Source organism: Oryctolagus cuniculus, chromosome 10, assembly GCF_051225735.1.
Source record: "Oryctolagus cuniculus isolate XC-2025 breed Fujian yellow rabbit chromosome 10, ASM5122573v1, whole genome shotgun sequence".
Taxonomy (NCBI): Eukaryota; Metazoa; Chordata; class Mammalia; order Lagomorpha; family Leporidae; genus Oryctolagus; species Oryctolagus cuniculus.
Genome location: NC_142876.1, coordinates 16,860,486 through 16,881,886, shown reverse-complemented (window position 1 = coordinate 16,881,886; position 21,401 = coordinate 16,860,486). Strand labels below are relative to the sequence as shown.

The following is a 21,401-nucleotide window of genomic DNA, read 5'->3' as shown; positions in this document are numbered from 1 at the left end:
AGGAGCTCCATAGTTTTAGCTCTTCCGTTTAAGGTGTTTGACACAGATGTCTTTTACAGAGATCAAATTTTCAAGAGACCCTTTAAAGCATTCGCCCCAGCCCACAGAGGGGACAAAGGAGCTGAGTCAGGCACACGTGGACCACACACAGCCTGGAGCACCAGGCCCAGGGGTTTGGAGAAAGATTGAGTCCCGGCAGACTGGGAGGAGGAACCGAGCAGCTGATGGAAGCAGGAGGCGGAGATGCAGTGACAGAGTAGGTTCAGTGTATCACAAGGAGGCCAGGAGGGGAGGAAGTGGAAACGGCTCAGGAGAAATCAAAACCACAGAAAGGAAGAAGCACAATGACTTCTGTTTCGGCCAACCCCCATGAAGGTGCTGGGAGGATACACAACTTACTCAGGGGACAATGAAGACCACAAAAGAAGCTGAAAAGGGGGCCTGACAGAGAAAAGTCAAGAGGGAAGTTAAAAGAGATCAGGCAGCATCCACTCAGAGGAGACATCAGCAACAGACACACACAAGAGAGCAGAGAGTGGGGCTGGTGCTGCGGCACAGCGGTTCCAGTCCCGGTGCTCCACTTCCAATCCAGCTCTCTGCTGTGGCCTGGGAAAGCAGTAGAAGATGGCCCAGGTTCTTGGGCCCCTGCACCCACATGGGAGACCCAGAAGAAGCTCCTGGTTCCAGATCAGCTCAACTCTGGTCGTTGTGGCCAACTGGGGAGTGCACCATCAGATGGAAGACCTACCTATCTCTCTCTCTGCCTCTCTGTAACTCTGCCTTTCAAATAAATAAATAAATCTTTAAAAGAGAGAGAGACCTTCAGGGGCATAAGCAGGAAGAGACCCGCCTAAGTAACAAGGCCTCCAGACAGAAGTGTTCTAAGCAGCACAAAGCTGTGGGTAACAGACATTGAGGAAAGATCTTGGTACCTAGGAGGTCGCCAGCACTTTCTAGAGGGGGTTCAGCAGAGGACCAGGGGTATAACGGGGACTTGATAATTGGTGTGACATCAAGAAGTAGGGTGGCACACTCAAAGAACACCTCTTTTATTTTTAGAACACAGAAATTTGGGCAGGTGAGACAGATGAGGCAAGTTAAGTTGCTCAAAGCCAGATAATCTGGTCTGTGCTATCCAATAGGGTGACCACCAGCCACAGGTACAACCAGCAGTTCATGTGCAGAGCTTGGACAGGGGAAAATGCACGCTTTGCTGCAGCGGAATTTATAATGGAATCAGAAATCCCCAGTGTGTTAGAGGATAGGGTAGAATTCTTCTAATTTTAAACCCAAGGCAATGAAGATTTGTTGGTGAATCTCCCACTCATCTGTCCTTATGTTAAAACCCACTGACAGTATTAAATCAAACTACAATTTGGCCTGAGGGAGCCTCCCTAGGAGTTCTTACATAACAAACTGCAACCTAACTTAGTATGTAAACAAACTGAAAGCCTCACTTAGGAATATGCCTTTGTAACATATAGCGGAGTCTCAGCCAATCACAGGAGGTCAACTGCTCAAACCAAGTTCAAATAAGGCAACAGCCCAGCTACAGCCAATCCAGCTGTCCTTGTACCTCTCTTCTGTTATGTCACTTCTTTTCTCTATAAATATAACCTGCACATGGGCTAGGGCACAGCATTCGGAACCACCTTTGATCCAGACTGCTGTCTGATTGTGGAAACCCAGATAAAAGCCAATTACGATCTACAAAACAAGATTTGTTGTAACTCTGTCTTTTAACAACATTGATCAGCCCTTAACATCATAGACTCTAGGGAGATGTGGCTGTGCCAGTGAGGAAGGACTGATGACTTTGAGCTATGGTGGCAGAAATAACAAAACTGGGAAGAAGTACAAAAAATGTTACAGATTCCTGCAATTTTATGAATTTGAAGAGATCTTTCCTTAACAATGAGGCCCAGGACAATGACACTCAAGGCAAATGCAGTTGGAGACAAAAATGTTTCATGATAGCAGTATTAAAACAATGACCACGGGAGTAGACTCTGGACGCAGTCTCCATCCCACATCTAGCAGACTGCCAGCGTTGAGTCCTGGCTCCACTTCTGATTCCAGCTTCCTGTCTATGCACACCCTGGGAGGCAGCAGGTGCTGGCTAAAGTAGTTGGATCTCTGCCACCCATGTGTAAGACCTGGATTGAGTACTGGGCTTCTGGCTTTGACCTGGCCTAGCCCCAGTTATTGAGTTATTGTGGGCATTTGGGGAGTGAACAAGGAGATGAAAGAGTTCTCTGTTTCTGCCTCTCTGCCTTTCAAATAATTTTTTTTAAAAGAAAACTATGCTTGAAAACAGTGACCAGCAATTTACTTTTTTTTTTTTTTTTTTTTTTTTTTTTTTTTTTTTGACAGGCAGAGTAGACAGTAAGAGAGAGAGAGACAGAGAGAAAGGTCTTCCTTTGCCGTTGGTTCACCCTCCAATGGCCGCCGTGGCCGGCGTGCTGCGGCCGGCGCACCGCGCTGATCGAAGGCAGGAGCCAGGTGCTTCTCCTGGTCTCCCATGGGGTGCAGGGCCCAAGCACACTTGGGCCATCCTCCACTGCACTCCTGGGCCACAGCAGAGAGCTGGACTGGAAGAGGGGCAACCAGGACAGAATCCGGTGCCCCGACCAGGACCGCAGGCGGAGGATTAGCCTATTGAGCCGCGGCGCCAGCCAAAAACAGTGACCAGCAATTTACTTATTATTATTTACGAATATGGCTTCCTTCCATATTATTTTCCTTACCTTCTATGAAACCATGTGGGAAGTAGAATAGAGGCTTTGCCTTTGAAGAATCTGGCTCTGTCGCTTAACATCTCTGAGCCTGTTTCCTTACTGGTCAAGCAGTGATGGTGGAATTGTAGTTGAAGATCAAGTAAGCTTAAATGCTCTGCCTTAGAGTGAAAGGTCTCGGAGAGTGCTAGTTCTCTCCTTCCTCTCCACCCAGTCCGCCGCTGAGTGTGGTCTATCCAGAGGCGCTTCCTGGCTAACAAGGAGCTGCCATTTTGAATAGCTCAGGAAGAGAATCCAAGTGTTCTTGGCCTCGCCCCAAACCTGCCACATCATCATTTTCCAACAAAACCAACATGCAATTTTATTCATGAATTTATGTTCCAAGTAATGTTCACTTAATTTGTGTTAAGCTCCCTTAAAATTAGATTACACTTCTCAATTTCCAACTCCATACAAATAAGTCCTAGGTCTTATAATACCAGTTGAACACAAAAGCAGAAGTGGAAAACAGTTTCTATTTTCAACGCTCAGCCACTTAAACCATTTTGACCGCAGCCCCTCTGATTTACACATTGATTGGTTCTGTATTAAGCCAGCCTGTACTGCATTCCAGTTTATTTTCTGGGGCATAATTAGCAATGATGATGATTAGTTAGGTAAAGAGAAGAAAATTTATGAGGCTGTGGACTGAAGCTAATGATGAATCATTCTTCCCTCCTTTCATCATAAAGTCAAAGACGCAGTCAACTACCGAAGAAAGGGGGGGGGGGGATGGAGCTAGGTCTACAGAGGCCGGACAGAGACTCTGAGCTCTTTGTCACGTGTGTTATACGTCAACACGAACTGACGATTTCTTCAGGAAGCCGTGCTTGGCATCGTTTTGCTTACAGGAAGAGCAAGATGTGATGCTCAAATAAAATACTCATTAAATTTTAAAAGGAAAGAGTACTTTGGTAGAATGCGTAAGAACAAGAATACGCTGAAATATATTGGAACAATTTTTAAATGTCACTACAATTTATTGTAAAAGTACCTAAAGTAAAGCTCAAAGAGGAAAAACAGACCACAAAAAGAGGAATAGTGGCCAAGGAAGGGCATGCTCACAAAAAATTATGGCTTATAAGACAGAATTTAATTTCAAACAAAGCTTTATAAAATAGTACTTAGTTACATAAATACTAGCAATTGTACAATAGATAAATAAACCAAAGGGGATGTGTATGTGTCGTTTCTGTGTGTCCTTTGTTTTTCTAGGGCTCTGAAAGTACTTTACAATGGAGATGTATTTCATAAAATAAACAATTTTAACCAATAAGCATGCATCTTTATAAAAGTGTTCAAGAGGTAAAATGTGCCAATTGGTGAGTCTCCAACATTGAACTTTAATAATTTCAGTTGTTGTTAGAAGTCTAGGCACATGAGCCTGAGGATTAGAGAGCTGATGAAATAACTAATCCAGATAGTTTAACTCTGTCTATACTTACAACAATCTTCATACATTCTGTGACAGTGGATTAATTAATTATAAAGCCACTCCATAAAACTGGCAATGGTCTGACACTGATTACACCTGACTGCTCCTAAATTGTTCCACTTCATCATCTTTGTGAGAACCTTAGATTCAACGGTTGTGTTGAGGAAAACCTCAAAAAAAAAAAAAAAAAAAAAAGATTAAACCAGCCACAGTACTATTTTTCTACTGCAATAGTATGACTTTCTGATATAAGTCATCGACTTAATTCTTCAAGAAAATATAAACACGTGAAATGAGATTAAACAACATAGTTACAACTCCATTTCATCTCATATTTCAGCTGGTAAGAGCACTTGGCTATACTGAATCCTGGCAAACACTCCAGGAATGGGAACGGCCTATGACAGGTAAGTCACCGACATTCGCTTCTCTGGTAGCAGAGAGCAACCTTTCGGTGGTAAACCTGCTGCTTACACGTGCAGTCCAATTGGTGTAACTGCTGCTGCTTTAATGCAACAGGGCAGTGGATCCCAGGACCCTGAGAAATCCCAGCTGAGAAACCCATAGGCCGACGCTCTAACATCTGTGCCATTTCCTCCCCCAAACACCCTGGGCTGCCGGGAAAACCACCATTCAATGTCGTGAATGACCAAGGAGAGTAAGGTGGGGGGTGCTGATGGTGCTGCAGGCCTAGGGAGATGGGGCAGGAATGGTGGGCCAGGGAGGGCAACAGGGGGTGAGCAGGAAGAAAGCAGCAAACCATCCAGAATGCCAAGGTCACACCCAGAAACTCACCACACAACTAAGGGCTGGCCCTGCCAGCACTGTCCACAGGGACAAGGACAGGCCCGACAAGCTCTAGGTGCCATACCTGCCTGTGTGCACTGTGGATTCAAGGACACACTGCACCAAGAAATGGTGCTGCGGCGCATACCAACTTTATGGTCTTGAAATACAACCAATCAAGTAGTCACCACCACCGGGGGTGGTCCTCAGCCTTCACTTAAATCAAGTTCACAGGAGAAGAATGAATCTGACCCATATACATTTTGGTGATGCATATTTAAAATCAGAAGTGTATAGGAATCAAGACTTTTTTATTTAAGGAATTAAAGCCACATTTCAATACTTCCCTGAGGTTGAGAACCACTGGTTTTTGCTTATTTGACTATCTACCAAGCATTATTAGTAGGCATTGAGAGAAAAGGATTTTCGCTCCAATTCTGTCCCTAAGTAGGTGGGTAATCTGAAGCAAACCAGATCCACATCATTTCCCAGTAGTCCTCTTCTTACCCCTTAAAGTCCATATATTTCTCGGGAGAATGCAAAATATTTCATCATTTCCAAACAAGAAAGCCTATGAGAGAACATTAACAGCAACGAGTGTTTGCCTGCCCACGGTATGGAGTTCCCTAGAGACTCAGAACCACTTAGACGTGTATGCAGCTGGACGGCAGGGAGTTCAGGAAGGGAACTGGCTCGCACAGGCATGCGCTGAGAAGGCCCACACAGGTCCTCAGCAGGCGGCAGGCCCCAGCGAGCTTCAGGTCCATCCGAAGGCTCCCAACCAGGGAAGCTGCTGGGCTAAGTCTTGGAGTCCACAGGCTGGGGAGGCTGGACTTCCGGTGTCCATGGAGGAGAAAGGTGCGTCCCAGTTCCCGGGCAAGCGTGCCAATCACTTTCTACACTTGCCTTCTCCAGCCCCCAACTGGCTGAACGGTGCCACCGACACTGAGGGCAGGGTCCCCGCCTCATCCACTAAGATTCACGTCCTAACCTCCTCTGAAAACACCTCACAGAAACAGCCAAAATAACACTTTACAGATTTCTAGCTGTTCCTCAATCCAGTCACGATGACACTTAAAACATGGATCCAGACCTTGAACAAAATGAACCATGATACCAGAGGTCTTGATCCTAACTCCAGATTAAAAGCAACTCCTTATTGGATAGATGGTCACAAAGACATTCTGGTAAATTCCTCCTGATGGTGTGAACTCTGCACAGGGTGGCTGTATTCATTTGCATAGTTTAGCAAGCCACAAAGTGGCAGAACAAATCTAGAATTGGCAGGGTCAATGTCAGCCCTTTCACAGTGGCATCTTACAGTGGCTCACTCTGACCATCAACAAGTTCTTCTAAGTACTGAGAACACGGATGACTGGGGATGAGTAGAGTTCCAGCCATTTGAAGGAGATACAGGGAGGCAAAGTCTTGGCTCAATTACAACCCAAACGACAACCAACACCGCCCCCCTCATTGTTAATAAGTCTCATTTATTTTCACGCATTAAAAACCAGATATTTCTGAAAATGTCTTTAAATTATCCAGAGAATAGTCTATATTAAACACTGGAAAGCAAATGACAAATTAAAAACCCAGTGAGGTTTACAGATATCTCTTTAGCTAAGTCTATTCAAAAGCCATTCACAAGATTCTTTTCTTTGAGCAGAGAGTATTTATTGCTGCAATTTCCCTACCTGCCCTCAATACCGATGATTCATTGCACGAGTTAGGCCTCCAACTGAAGTTACAAAGAATTCCTAAAGGCACTGGTACTAAAATTAAGCACCGCGGGGAGTCAGCTGTCAGTCTGCTCATGACTTCTGCTTTTTCTTACTTCCAGCTGCAGTAACTCAATGAAGGATGATTTTCCATTTAGGAAAAGTAAGAACGAATGAAAAAGGCACACACCCTGAAACTAGATATCGGACAGTGGCACAGCCAAATGCTATCCATCATCAATCCATCTTTCCTCACCTAACAATAAATCAAAAAAATTTCTCTTCGCTCTTTCTTAAATGTATTTTTAAGTCAACTTCGAGGCAAGGCTTATCAATAAAATACACATATTTTAGCGTACAGTTCAATGAATTTTGACAAATGTACTCTCCCTTGCAACCACGACACCAGTCAAGATATTTCTACCTCTCTAAAAGGTCCCTTGGGCGCCTTACCCAGTTCACCCACTGCTCCTGCCCTGGGGGCGACTGCTCCCCACCTTTCAATGTGTGTAGTTAAAAATCCAAGTCATGAGGTACTGGTTTGTGTACGGGTGGAGAACTTCCAGCCTGTGGTCTGTACAAAACCCACAAAATCATTTGGTCTGGCCCTGCCAAGGCAACTGCAGGCCAGACTCCAAATTCAATAAATCTATGGCCGACTAATTTTTACGTTGATAATTTTGTATGGCCCGTGAATGATGTCATAAATATCCCAATGGCCCTTGGCAGAAAGAAAGGTTCCCCACCTCTGGCAGGGGAAAGTGACACTATTCGGAGTGTAGCTTTTATGCTTTTGGAAATACATCTTCATTCAACTCCATGTACCTATTTCTCAGAAGAAACCTGCGAGTAACAAGTACTGCCATTAACTAATTCAAATATGTACTGAGTACAAGGCACTATTCTAGGCTTTGGGAGGAGCTCTAAAGAGAAAAATAAGGGGCCCTCCTCTGCTCAGGCCCATGGGAAACCTGGGCAAACATGCTAGACGTGCAAACAACCGCGCACAGTGTGATCCGGGTTGCACATGGGGGTGTCAGGTGGAACTGGGAGAAGGAGAACTTGACTCTGGCTGGGGAAGCCAAGGGAGAGTTTTCAAGAAAAGCCATCACTTAAACTTCAAAGATGAGGATTTGGCATGTGCCAAGAAACAGAGACAGAGATAAGGGAAGACAGCAAGATAAGTGGTTAGGAGCAGAGACTAGTACCTGGGGGCAGTCACAGCGGCGACCCCATCAAGTGGTGAAAATAGACCTGAGAAGCATGAGAAGGGTGCCGGGCCCATGGGGAGCCCCTCCTGGAGACAGTACTACCAGGGGAGGTGGGAAAGGGGCGGAGCCTGAAGGCCCAGCCTGGAGCAGGGAGCTGGGGTTTGTGCAGTCCTGACAAGGCACAGCCCAGTGAAGGAGGAGGCATAAGAACAGACAGGGGCTAAGGCTGACCTTGCTGTATTCCTGGAAAGCAGGACTGGAGGATGGGGCTGGGCCCCAGGACCCAGTGGCACTTCCTCCTTCCCCTTCCCACCCCAGGGAACAGAGCAGCTTTGCCTGCAGGCTGGGAAGGGTGAGGTCACCAGATGGCAGCAGGAGCAGGGTGCAAAACAAGGCCCAAAGCGGGGAACGAGGGCTGAGAGAGGGGAGGGAGGAAGCCCAAGTTCTGTCTTGGAAGAGACTCCGTGGGAAGGAAGGAAACAGTCTCACTCTCCCCGTGATGCAGTTTGGATTCCAGCCTACAGGCCTTGGGCTAATGAAGACACCAGAGGGGAGAAGTGTAACAGTGACAATATTATTATTATAATTCTAAACACTTGGTACAATTCAGTGCCTGAGTACATTAATAATGGGTAACCACCACCACTATTCATTCCCAGAATGTTTTCATCATCCCAGACAGAACTCTGTACCCACTCAATAATAATTCCTTATCTCCCCCACCTCCCAGCCCCTGGCAACCTCTGCTCCACTTTGTGTCTTTGAATCTGTCTATTCTAGGTAGCTCAGGAGTGGAATCATACAACATATATTTTTTAAAGATTTACTTATTCATTCGAAAGACAGAGTGATGGACATGCTGGGGGTTGGGGGGCGGGGTGGTCTCACATCGACTGGTTCACTCCTCAAATGCCCTCAACAGCCAAGGGTAGGTCACGCCAAAGTCAGCAGTCAGGAACTCCTTCAGGGCTCCCATGCAGGTGGCAGGGACCTAAATACTTGGGCCATCACCCACTGCCTCACAAGTGCATTAAGAGGAAGTTGAGGCCGGCGCCGTGGCTCACTAGGCTAATCCTCCACCTAGCGGAGCCGGCACACTGGGTTCTAGTCCCAGTCGGGTCGCCGGATTCTGTCCCAGTTGCCCCCCTTCCAGGCCAGCTCTCTGCTATGGCCCAGGAATGAGTAGAGGATGGCCCAAGTGCTTGGGCCCTGCACCCCATGGGAGACCAGGAGAAGCACCTGGCTCCTGCCTTCAGATCAGCACGGTGCGCCAGCCGCAGCGCGCCGGCTGCGGCGGCCGTTGGAGGGTGAACCAACGGCAAAGGAAGACCTTTCTCTCTGTCTCTCTCACTGTCCACTCTGCCTATCAAAAAAAAAAAAAAAAAAAAAAAAAAAGAAGAAGAAGAAGAAGAAGAAGAAGTTGATGGGAATCAGGGAGGAGCAAACCAGGCACCCCGAGATGGGATGCAGGCGTCTCCAGCAGCGGCATCACCCACTGTGCTACCATGCCCAGGCTTTCATCATTGTCCTAAGATCTGCCTGACTTACTTCCCTAAGCATGCCTAAGGTCCACCCATGTCTCCTGACAGTGTCCTTCCTTCCTATGTCTGAGTAATACTCAATTGTGCGTTGCCTTTTTAAAGCTCCTCTGGCAGTAGAGTGGGGACATGAATTGGCAGGAGCTCAACCCAAGGAGAGAGACGGGGAGGGCTGGGATGAGGGTGTGGGCAGCAGGAGATGGGAAGAAGCAGAGCAGATCAAGAGGGCTCGGGGACTGGCTGGCAGCAGAGGGACGGCAGAGCAGTGTTGCAATGTGGATGACGAAGACTCTTGGCTTAGCCAAACTTCAGTCAACCCTGAGTCTTCTGCTAGGCTCATCTGTGCTCTTCCTTGTAAAATCCAGTTTTAGCAAAGAACTTTGCCAAGTCAACTCAGCAAGAGGCCCCACCTCAATATCTGAACACCCTTGATACCTGAGCAGGTCCCCCACCCTCAAGTCTGATCACCTTGGCCTGTCTTCAGCAAGAATCTGGTTGAGCCAGAACATTCCAGATCCTTGATGTTTTCTCTTGGCAACTTTCCACCCTCCTCCTTGGGTATAAAATTCCCATGTGCCCAGGCTGTAATTGGAGCTAAACACGATCTCTCTCCCACATGGTAAGACCCCTTGCAGTGGTCCCTATGCCTATATCTTGACTGATGGTCCCCAGCAAGTCTTCCTTACTGGGCTTCAACAAGTACAACTGAGTACGTTTTTGTTTAACAGGCAAAGAGCCTCAGGTTTCTCACTGAGCCAGATGATGGAGGTAGCACTTGGGGGCAGGGATGGTGTGGCTCTGGGGAAACACAGTAAGGATGAGTGGACGGCCAGTACTCAGGGGATCTTGACGGCTTCTACCAACGTCCTGCCTTCTACCTGGAACTATGGGAAACTAACTTTCCAGCATCATTTTATTTATATGAAGCTACCTTTCCCCCTGTGGAGAGATGACGAGACAACGAAGAAAACCCTATTTCATGAACAGAAGAAGAGACCATGAATCACATGTGTAACTTTACAGAGATTAAATTTTAACAGTGTCCACATTCTTCCCACTTCTGAAAACCTATGGTGAAATTCTTGGAGGAGGATCGGAGGCGTTGATACCTGGGATTGCCAGCTGACGGTTACCTCCAGGCCAAGGCTGTAGCCTTCTACATCCCTTTCTCACTAAATACGGGGCTGTGATTTCAGAGGAGAAACACTAGGGCTCTGACTCATCCCGGCTGCTCTTCCACAGACGCATCCTGACAGAGGAAGGAAGTTTGCAGACACAGAGGACGGCACCCAGAGGCACTCACTGACTAAACACACCCCGATGAAAGGGCACGAGTGGCGCTCCCTCACGGCCTCTCTGGCTGCATAGTGAGAGTATCCCGCTTTCCAAGGAACCAGAAACTGAAATGTGAGGTTATGGACCATTCTGGTTTTTAGATCCAAGAACCACACACGAGATATGTAAGCTACAAGGAAAAAAAAAAAGAAGAATAAAAAAAGAGCAACTTAGGACATAATGCTCACCCCTACTGTCACCAACTACCATCAAAGCAAAACAGCACAATTGTTATGTCAAATAAAAAGTAACAATTCATTTTATTTAAAAACTTGACATGTAAATGATTTTTATTAAAAAGTCCTATTAAATGGTAAATCTTAATATCTCATCAAATAAAAAACAAAGGGGGACAGCGCTGTGGCGTAGTAGGTTAATCTTCCACCTGCAGTGCCGGCATCCCATATGGATGGATGCAGGTTCTAGTCCCGGCTGCTCCTCTTCTTATCTAGCTCTCTGCAATGGCCTGGGAAAGCAGTAGAAGATGGCCCAAGTGCTTGGGCCTCTGCACTTGTGTGGGAGACCTGTTAGAAGCTCCTGGCTCCTGGCTTCGGATCAGCTCAGCTCCAGCCATTGCAGTCACCTAGGGAGTGAACCAACGCATGGAAGACCTTTCTCACTGTTTCTCCCTCTCACTGTCTATAACTCTACCTCTCAAATAAATAAAAAATTTTTTTAAAAAATGGAATTCCAAAAGCTTTTTAAAAACTACATAAGCTTACAGCATCCATAGTATTCCAAATACAGTATGCTTATGTGGGTATGGTGCATCATGATCCATGCATACATTCATATAACATGCCATGTAGAATCCCATTTATTTTCTTGAAACTCACAGTTACTAAGCCTGAAACTGGTTTTATTACAGTCATTGCAATTCTTCTTCTTAACATCAAACGTACTCAATGCTAGTGGAAGTAAAATATTCAAGTAATATATATTTCATTCAACTAGCAAGTCACTTAAACACCTGATTTAGTCAGCAGTGAACAACACCTGATAGTACTCTAAAGCATTTTTGGTATGTAAAAGTAGCAAAGTCTATATTGTTATTCACATATGTGGGTATTTCCTTTTTGTTTTAAGTACACATAGATGCACCAACTATTTAAGCAAAGTTACTAAAAACATTATTTTTAAAGTACAGAATATTTATTTGTTTTAAACTGGTAATTTCAGTTAAAGAAATTAAGTCTTATTTGGTGAAAACTGTTATCCCAATTCAGCAAGACAAAAACATTTCTCAAATAGACATGGATACCTCATTGAATTAATCCTGCATAATCTGTAATAATTTATTGAGTTCCAGCTTTCATTTCCTTTGAGGACAAAATGCTCACTAACTTACCTTTCTCTCAGCTGTCACAACATGTGCCTAAAAACAGTGTGCTAGTATTTTTGATACTACCCAAATTCCACCAATAAATTTTAAAAACAGCAGATTAAACAAACATGCATTTTGTTCAGTTGAGAATCAAATAAAGTCTTTCAGGCCAGTAAACAAAATTGGTAGGATTTTTAAAGCTGTCCACAGCCCACCTGTGTTAAGTCTCACCAGCTCCTAAGAATGTGTGTTCAGTCACCAAATAGCAATTTGGTGAAAATACACCTTGCACACCATGATCTTCACACTCCACCTGGAGACATGGCGGTAGCTTTTGTCAGTCTGTTCTCATTTTAGGAGTACCTATAACTGCATGGTAAATCTATCTGCTTCGTTCCAGATATTCTGCAAAACCGACGGAAGAGGAAGGCACGTATTAAGCCACCGCCAGCTCAGCCATGGCAGTGTGCTTCTACTGAAATTCACCCACTCCTACATGCAGAGTTATTTCCTTGCTTCATGCATTTTCTGACAAACACGGATTTACATGAAAATAGATTTCTCACAAACCATTAGCTGATGCAGGTCACAAGAATCAGATTAAATTGGTTTATTGAGACAGCTGTGTATTCCACAAAACAATTCTCTGATGCTCTTGAGTTTGTGAGTAGCTTAAAAATAAAACAAGGTCAGATTTAACCTCCAGGAGGGAGCAAGAAATTCCAACCTAAGGTGCACCCCACTGCTGAACTTCTGTCCCTCAAGCGACCGTTTTAATTGTGGTCCCCCTTCTGGGTTTCTGGCCAAAGGACTGTCAACAAGACCACAGCGCCTCAGCCACACACACAAGCGTGATTTCTGCAGGAAGTGATTCCAGGACTGCAGAAGCCAACGTGTGGCGGGGATGGGGATGGGGGTGGGTGGGCAGAGCATGTGGGTGTTAGCCTGGTCTGTGTGCTTTCCTGTAGCTGAAGGGAAACATGTCAAGGGCTCTCAGGGCCACAGACTGTGCATTTTAAAAATGCCATCTATCCCTGAAGCTGGATTATAATAATCAGATAAACAGACAAAAACATTATGACAACAATTTGAGGAGATCTTTCTTTCTGCCCGTAAATCTAGGATGGAGCAGGAGATGCCTCCAGGTGACCTCTCAATTACACCTACTCTCACATTCTGATTGCTATTCGTGTAAACAGCAACAACAACAACCAAGTCAGTTTTACCCACAAGATCCAATACCCGACCCACTGGGAACACCAACTCACGTGTGTGATTGGCAAAAAGCTAACGCAAACTGTTCTTCCCCACAAAACAGCAAATCATCATCCATTGTTCAAGCATCCAATGACTTATTCAGCACCTACTATGCACCGGGCACTTCTCTCAAAGCAATCTGCCTCTCTTGTACGTAACTTTCACCCTCAACAGGGAATGCTGTCCTTCCCTTCAAAGGCCTGGGAAAATTCCGCCCCAGTGCCCATCACCTTCTTCAAGGAGCTTTCCCTCGCCCGCCAGCTGGCTTAGATGCTGCTTTCTGGTCTCCCGGGAGCCCCTTCTATAAGGAGCACAGACTGTTTACCTGTGTCTCTTCCACTGGGAAGCGGGCTCCTTCAGGGCAAGAACCTACACACCCACAGTCAGGATGGTGAAAGAAAGGCCCTAAGGACAGTGATCTGGTCTGACCTTAATTTTGAGAAACTAAGGCGTACAGTCACCAGTATTTGTAAGCGGTTGAGAAATCATAAATACAGTAAGATTCATGCACTAACCATGTGCTTTTGATTTACTTCCTCCTAGTATGAGTAGTTAAAGGAAAGAGTTACTGGGGAAGTATCTGAGATGTTAAACTAACAACATTTAAGCATCAAATGGTGCTATATACTGATGTGTCCCCCAAGTTCGTAGGTTGAACTCTTAACCCCTCCGGGATGGTATCTGGAGGTGCTTTGTGGAAGTAACGAAACTTACATGAGACAATGAGGGTGGTGGGACTCCCATGAGAGGATGAGTGTCCTTCTAGGAAGAGGGAAATATTCTAGCCCTCTCTCTCCCATCAAATGAGGACACAGCAAGAAGGCTGCCATCTGTCAACCAGGAAGAAGGCCCGCACCAGAACCTAACTATGCCAAGCACCTCGCCCTTAGAGAAATAAACGCCATTGTTTAAGCCATCCAGTCTACGGCATTTTGCTAGGGCAACCCAAGCTGGCTAAGGCAAGGCAGATGGTGATGTTTTATCAGACGAAGAACTAAAAAAGAATCCATGACCCCATGTTAACAATTAAAGGGAAAGAAAAAATGGGGGGGGGGGAAGAGGAGGGGAAAAAGGAGGGGGAATTTTCTTTTTAAATTGACTAATATTAGTTTATATATGAACAATGATTAATTTTTTGAAGATTTATTTATTTATTTATTTGAAATGCAGAGGGAGAACGAGATCTTCCACTTGCTGGTTCACTCCCCAAATCGCTGCAATGGCTAGGATTGAGCCAGTCTGAAGACAGAAGCCAAGAACTCCATCCGGGTCTCTCAGGTGGCTGGCAAGAACCCAACCACTTGAGCCATTTTCTGCTGCCTTCCCAGGTGCATATAGCAGGGAGCTGGATAGGAAGTGGAGTAGCTGGGACTCGAACCACTACTCCAATATGGGATGCCAGCATTACAAGTAGCTGCTTAACCCTCTGCGCCACAACACCAGCCCCATGATTGATTAATTTTTTTTAAACTACCATTTTGTGATGTTCAGTGCACTGACTTATTTAGGCAAAGATCATCAACAGATGCTAAACTCCCTGGTGAGCAGTTGTGGAGAGACAGGATATTTGCACATCTCAGAGCATCGGCTCACAGTCTGCTTACTAACTGATAAACAGCAAAGCCATCTTTACAGAGGAGGGACTTGGCAGATATCACTTTGCCCAAAGAGCAAATGAATCCAGCACATCCGGGGATGGAAGAGGCTGACATCATGCTGCCTGCTGGGGAAGAACACAGCATTGCTCACCAGGGACCTTGCACCTACGCCTGGAGGAAGGAGACAGGTGGCACCACCACTGGCGTCTCAAAATGGCCAATGTCATGGAAAGGAAAACAAAGAGCAAGGAGACAGCTACAAGGGACTAAGGAGACCAGGACAGTAAATCTAACGTGCAAAGCACAGTGGCATACAGGACTGGGGGCGGGGGGAGGCTGCAGCAATGAGAGATACTTGTTTCACAGGAACTGTGCATTAACGATATTGCTGGATTCATGGTGAATTTCGTGGGTGTGACAGTGGCGCTGTGATTAGGTAGGAGAACGTGTTTGTCCTCACAAGATCCGAGCTCAAGGCACTAAGGGCCTGAAGACTGCTGACTACATTCTCTCCATGTTTCGGTAAATATGAAGTTTTCCCAGAGACAAAGTCACAAAGCAAATTGACTCCAGGCTCATCTATGTCCCCACAGGACAAATACTTCATTAAGCTCTCCATTCCGCGGGGCACAGTCACTCTTTGTATCTCCAGGCTGCTAGGCAGGGGAAAGCCTGCGTGCAGGGCTAGCAAACCTCTCAGCCTTCTAGAAAATCCCCTTAAACATCCTGGGTGCTGACCCACACACTGAAGCTCCCTGGCTGTGTTTTTCTTGACTAAACTGTGTCACACAGGCAGAGCATCCTGGCTACGACACCCACAGGCACCCCTTTCTGCAGAATCCGTTCATTACAACTTGCGTGGGGCACACAGGATCCTTCAGGATCCAACTCAGGCAGCACCCGGACCCCAGGCCCCCGGCCCTGCCCCAGGCTCTACTTGCCCTCCAAGACCTGGTTTCCCACCTCTGTGCCTTTTTTTTTTTTTTTAAGCAAACACAAGTATCCTTCCTGTCACTCTGCAAAGCCGCAGGCAGCCTCCTCCCCAGATCCTTGGTGAGCACCTTGGTGAGCACCATTCCCACGCTGCGTTATAACTACTGCTCCTCTGCAGCCCTCTCCCCAGCCTTGGCTTCCTCCAGAGCAGGAAACATGGTCTTTATCTTCCCAAACAGCAGCATCTCAGCACACGGCAGACAGCCTCATCTTCGGCGAATTCAATTAGCATGGACCACAAACAATCCTCTAATGCAATCTCAGGCTGCTCTTTGAGCTTTCCCCTTGCTCTGGCACGATCAAGGGACCACAGCAGCCGGCACAAAAGGCTCCAGCTCAGCCCTGTAACGGAAGATGGGAGGACACCACAGAAATCCCCCCGTTCTGGGCCTGAGCTTGGAGCCAGCCAGACTTTCGTTGGCATGAGCAGAAATAAGTCTCAGAGAAGCAAGAGGAAACGCAATGGACCTCAGTGTGAGCCGAAAGCAGCCTTCCCTTCCAGAATGAACCATCTGAATCCTTCTGACGGCCCTGGCTGCTCTCCCAGGCTCCCCAGCGTGGCCCCAGAGCATCTTTACATAGACCCTGAGTGTCCCCCGATGGCGCTGGGAAGCAGTGGAGGAGCAGCAGAGGGTCCGGCCAAGGGCAGCACACACACATCCATGCACCGCTGCTGCTCAAAGCTCACAAAGTCCTGAGTTCAACTCCACGGTCAGACCTGCCAACGTCTTCACGCAGCCTGCTCTCCTTGACTTCCGTCGACTCCCCCTTGGAAGCTTGATGCTACTTTATCCAAATCTGACTACTTCCCACGTGCTCTCCCAGCCTCCTGTCCCTGCTGGAACCCACTGCCAACGGCATTCGAAACGACCAGTGCACTCTCCCCTTCCTCGCACTTCTGCAACCCCAATGGAACTCTGCCATCATCTCCTACCCCAGAAAACACAGCGCTCACCCCAGCTTGCTGCACAGAACCAGTAACCGCTCCCCAACAACCCCTCTGATAGCTGCAGACCTGGGGTCCCCAAACCCCTGTGTGCTCAAAATATTTCCCACACAATGGCAATCCAATCGCCAAGTCAGGAACACAGCCTTGGCACACTTCCACAGACCCACACAAATCCTCAAGTGTTATTTAGGAACCAAGACCCAGGGGATAGGTGTGTTCATTGTCACCATCAACCCAGGCGTGTTGGTGGACACAGCTGGGAAATATGGAGCTCACGAGCTCCTCTGGCAATGTCTGCACTCAGCTACTGTTCACATCCCATCTCCCAAGGTGAAGGTGGTGGGACCCGGGAGGCGGGCTTTGAGTGATTAGCTCCTGAGGTCAACGAATCAGAACACAGACCCTCAGCAGACACTGAATCTGCCGGCACCTTGATCCTGAACTTCCTAGCCTTCAGAAATGCAAGCATTGATAAGCCACACACAGTCTACAGCAGCCCAGAGTAAGACAACGCCCCAAGCCTTGCTCCTGGAAAGCAGGCAAACCGCAACACCAAGAGACCCTCCTGGGACCCGGGCCTTTCTCTTCTTCATAAGCCACAACCCCAAGGGCTGAGACTCCAGAGCAGGGGGTGGAGAATGGTGCCCCTGCTCTAGTCTGGAAGCTCCCACTGTCATCACCCATGCTGCACTACTCCATGTGTAGGCGTCTAACTCCTGGCTTCACGGGTGGATGTCCAGAGTCCGACTCTCGGGAGTCTGCGACCCAGCGCTGTCCGCCCAGTGCATGACTACAGCCCAGCTCCCAGGACTCAGGACGATGCAGGCCCAGCTTCCTAGGGGTTTCTTTGTTCCACGAGGAGAAATTTTCATTGAAAAACAGCCCCAAAGGACTACAACTTTAGTGGTAATAGTCCACTTCCCCTTCGTTACTCTCTAATGGAGACTTAAGACGGTGTAGCGAACTGATATGCAGCTTTTAGGGTTTGGGGGAGGTAATGTTTTGATTCCCGGGTCCACGCTCATCAGCTAGTCCAGGATCTCTGAGCTTCCTCCCCCTCTCTGCTTTTGAAGCTGGTTTCTCGCAGCACCACCGTTATCCCCTCCCTACCATTCTGCCCGCCTTGCATTTCTGGAAGCTTGTGTCATGCTGGCAACACCACCACACACAACTCTTCAGTGCCTGCTGCAGGAGCCTAGAATGGGGTGAGACCCACGGGTTACATCTGGCCACTCCTGGGAAAGGCATCCAAAGTTAGGCTCAGCCAATTGTAAATTCCATCTCCTGCTTTTTTTTTTTTTTTTAAGATTTATTTATTTATTTGAAACTCAGAGTTACACACAGATAGAAGGAGAGACAGAGAGAGTGAGAGAGGTCGTCCATCCGCTGGTTCGTTCCCTAAATGGCTGCAACAGCCAGAGCTGTGCCAATCCAAAGCCAGGAGTCAGGAGCTTCTTCCAGGTCTCCCACATGGGTGCAGGGGCCCAAGGACTTGGGCCATCTTGGACTGCTTTCCCAGGCCACAGCAGAGAGCTGGATTGGAAGTGGAGCAGCTGGGTCTCGAGCTGGCGCCTGTACAGGATGCCGGCACTGCAGGCAGCGGCTTTACCCGCTATGCCACAGTGCCAGCCCCCTCTATCTCCTGCTTTTCAGAAATTCCTACAGGGTTCCTAGCATAATGGATGTTTAATAACATTGTCAGGCTAACTAGCAGTGATTTCTAGTGGGTACCCATAAAAAGTCACTACAAGGGCCTCAAATTTTGGACATTAGAGTTTTCATTTTTCCAAGATGAGAGAGGCATATAATAAATTACCTCCAGACCCACAATGTGATATGACACCAGCTATTATGGCTCATGGAACCAATATTCATGAAACAGTCCCTTCTCCATTAATAATAGTTACAAAATGACACGTCCCACCACTGAGCTGGGCTGCAAATCTATATTCTTTGTTTAAGAATAATAAATAAACGAGCATAGCTGAGTCTGACTATTTTGGGGGCACCCTAGTGAGATCTTTGTGACCGTCCTTTCAAACAGGAGCGTCTCCCTTTCCAAACCTGGTGATTCTTAACTCTTTGGGTTAGAAGCCAGGCTCAGAAGGCAATGAGGGGTACGTTCTAAGGGGGTAAAGATGCAAAAATATATATATTTGTACATAATGAAAATTATGCACATAACTTTCTGGAATCCAATCACTCAACCTCTCCAGGAAGTCTCAGGTAGAGAACTGGCCCATGGAGCAGGAGTCTGATGTAGTGGCTACATAACCACTTGGGAGTCCCACATCCCATGTCAGAGCGCCTGGTTCAAGACCTAGCTACACTACACTTCCAACCCAGCTTCCTGCTAATAATGCAAGTGGCAAGTGGGAGGCAGTGGATGGTGTCCCAACTGCCTGGGTCCCTACCACCCACATGAGCGACCTCGATGGAGTTCCTGGCTCCTGGCTTCAGCCTGGCCCAGACTTGGCCATTGTGGGCATTTGAGAAGTGAACTAGCAAAGCAAGGATCTCTCTTTGTCTGTGTCTCTGCCTTTCAAATACAAAATGAAAACAAAGAACTGGTCCCAGACTAGAGCTTCTCTATCATTAATGTACCAGGAATCATCATGACTACTTTGAGTGGGAAGGTTCTAGAACGTGGGTCAACACGCTTTTTCATTTAGGGGCAGTGGATGCTCTTTTGGAGTTTGTAGGCCCTATAGCATCTGTTATAACTACTCAACCATGCCATTACAGCAGGCAGTAGCCATCATGAGTGGATATGCCTGCATTCTAATAAAACTTTATTTGCAAAGACAGGAGTTGGGCCAGATTTGACCCCAGGGTTTTACTAACAGGTATCACTCTAACGCTGGCATAAGGACTATAACAGCAAATCACAAATCCAAACTCAGTTTATTTTTACGATAAGTTTATCCTGTTCACTTTGTTATTTTCATAACCAACAATTCTGTTTGCATTTTCCCTCGGTGAGCAATTTGTTCCGAAGAGGCCATTGTTCCATTTTGCAGCCGACACAATGAGGGTCAGAATAATTCCACATTATGAACGTTTCCTGAAAGACCCTTTGTGGCTGTGGTTTCTAAGTCACAGCACAGTTCTGTTGATTGACAGCTGACCACACACCAAAAAGCAGAACACATTTTTCGGGTTCCCAGGGGCTCCTTTCACGTCTGCAGGCTGCTGTCGCTGTTCCAACAAGCCTGGCAGCTGTCACACTCAAGCCGGGAGTCACAAGGACTCTGTTGCCCTGCAGACTTGTTTTCCTAACCCTTAGGGCCCACACGAGGCTCTTCCCTGGCCTCTCTCCTCCTTCGCGGCAGAAGGCTGAACGCTTGACTAGCCTGAGAGATTCACTGAGTGTCCCCTGTTACACGGCGGGCGCTGGCAACCCCCCTTCAACCACAGAGAGTGGAAGTGGCTTGGAAGGTCTCCTCCCAAGTGTCCTGCAGCCCAACATCCAGGGCTGGCCAGGTGCCCGCCGACCTGCTCTGTGAGAAGGGTGGTGGAGCGTCCCACGAGGACAGGTGCCAGGAGCACCAACTGCTGCACACCCTGCAGAAAAGCCAGCGCTCTCTAGTAGTGGCCAAAGTCGTTGCGGCGTTTCTAGTCATTTTCACTGCACTCTTAACTCAAGCCTCACCAAAGTAGATGTTTATATTTTTCAGGATGGTTGGCTATGTGGAAAAATGGCTCCTCAGAAATCTAAAGAGAAGTGCCATGTGATCCGGTAATTCCACTTCTAGATTCCTGGTTAAGCAAAACGTGGTCCCTCCATACGTGGCAAGAATGTTTAGCCTTAAGAAGGCAGGAGGGGGCCAGCACTGTGGCATAGTAGGTAAAGCCACCGCCTGCAGTGCCAGCATCCCATATGGGCACCGGTTCGAGTCCTGGCTGCTCCACTTCCAATCCTGCTCTCTGCTATGGCCTGGGAAAGCAGTAGAAGATGGCCCAAGTCCTTGGGCCCTTGCACCCATGTGGGAGACTTGGAAAAAGCTCCTGGCTCCTGGCTTCAGATTGGCGTGGCTCCAGCTGTTGCAGCCATCTGGGGAGTGAACCAGCGGATGGAAGACCTCTCTCTCTCTCTCTCTCTCTCTCTCTCTCTCTCTGTGTGTGTAACTCTGACTTTCAAATAAATTAATTAATTAAAAAAAAAAAAAAAAGAAGAAGAAGAAGGCAGGAGGTTCTGACAAGTGCTGAAACATGGATACATCCAGAGGGCCTTATGCTAAGTGAACAAGTTTATCACCAAAGGACAAATACCCATTCATGAGGATTTCACTGACACAAGGTGCTTAGTCAAAATTATTCAAACAGAAAGGGAAAAGGTGGTTGCCATGGGCTGGGTAAAGTGCAGAACGAGGAGTCATTTAATGGGGACAGAATTGGAGATTTATAAGCTACAAAGAGTATGGAGGTGGGTGACAGCGATGGTTGTACAATATCATGAATGTAGCTAACACCACTGAGCTGT

General features: G+C 47.1%; 1 protein-coding gene across 8 annotated transcripts in view; it reads right to left on the bottom strand.

Moving 5' to 3' along the window:
• The window catches only part of RNF152 (ring finger protein 152), a 78,006-nt gene that overhangs the window by 11,996 nt on the left and 44,609 nt on the right, over positions 1-21,401 (bottom strand). The window contains exon 3 of one of the 8 annotated variants that reach the window (XR_016213914.1): positions 11,104-11,380. The exons of the other annotated variants lie outside the window; for them this stretch is intronic. The gene's annotated coding sequence lies outside the window, so the exon portion shown is untranslated. Of the gene's footprint in view, positions 1-11,103; positions 11,381-21,401 lie in introns of those variants that run through there. 8 annotated transcript variants of the gene reach the window in all.